This window comes from Mandrillus leucophaeus, unplaced genomic scaffold (genome assembly GCF_000951045.1).
Source record: "Mandrillus leucophaeus isolate KB7577 unplaced genomic scaffold, Mleu.le_1.0 Scaffold828, whole genome shotgun sequence".
Classification (NCBI taxonomy): Eukaryota; Metazoa; Chordata; class Mammalia; order Primates; family Cercopithecidae; genus Mandrillus; species Mandrillus leucophaeus.
In genome coordinates, this window is record NW_012109008.1 from 528,596 (window position 1) to 529,938 (window position 1,343).

A 1,343-nucleotide genomic window follows, 5' to 3' on the forward strand; every position below is an offset into this window, starting at 1 on the left:
GGCTTTTTTTTTTTTTTTTTGAGACAAGGTCTCACTATATTGCCCAGGCTGGTCTTGAATTCCTGGACTCAGGCCAGCCATCTTCCCACTCTGACTTCCCAAAGTGCTGGAATTACAGGCATGAGCCACCTTGCCTGGCCTTTACAATCTGCATTTTTGAACACTCACTCTGTTAGCTGAAGGAAGCATGAATTGGAGAACCATACTCATTTGTGGAGTTAAAGAGAATGGGTTTGAACCCCTGCTGTCACTTTTTAGCTGTGTCACCTTGGACAAGTCACTTAACCTGTTCTATAAATAGACAAGGAAATATATATACATATATATATTTTGAGACAGAGTCTTGTTCTGTCACCCAGGCTGGAGTGCAGTGGCACGATCTCGGCTCACTGCAACCTCCGCCTCCTGGGTTCAAGCAATTATCCTGCCTCACCCTCCTGAGTAGCTGGCATTACAGGTGCGTGCCACCATGCCCAGTCAATTTTTCTATTTTTTTTAGTAAAGACGGGTTTCACCATGTTGGCCAAGCTGATCTCGAACTCCTGACCTCAAGTGATCCGCCCACCTTGGCCTCTCAAAGTGCTGGGATTGTGGGTGTGAGCCATTGCACCCCGCCAGTTTCCTTGTCTATAAAATGGCTTGATGATGTAAACTAAAAAGTATCTGAGACAAGTCTCAATTAATTTAGAAGTTTATTTTGCTGAGGCTAAGGACATGCCCAGAAGAAATAAAGACAGAATCACAGAAACTGTCTGTGGTCTGTGCCCTTTCTCCAAAGATGAATTTGAGGGCTTCAATATTTAAAGGGGAAAAGTGGGCTAAGGGGAAAGAGGGAGGGTATGGTCATCCATGTGTCACAAGAGAAAAGGAGCAGGCAGGAGAATCGTTAATTACACAGTGGTCTCATGCTCAGTAAATGGACACTTTACAGAAGATAAGATGAACATACAGTAGCTACCTGTGGAGATATTTAACCTTTTAACTGTAGTATTCTGCTTAGGAACAAAAGGAAAGACAGCTTCTTGTATGACTCAGCTTTCAGCTTTTTTCCTCTGGCAGAGTGAACTGGAGTCCTGAGTTTTTATTTTCCTTTTACAATGATAATACTTATCTTACAGGCACATTTCTTTGTCTCTTTTTTTTTTTTTTTGAGATGGAGTGTCGCTCTTGTTGCCTAGGCTGGAGTGCAATTGTGCAACCTCTGCCTCCCAGGTTCAAGTGATTCTCCTGCGTCAACCTCCGGAGTAGCTGGGATTACAGGCACGCACCACCACGCCTGGCTAATTCTGTGTTTTTAGTAGAGATGGGGTTTCTGCATGTTGGTTAGGCTGGTCTCAAACTCC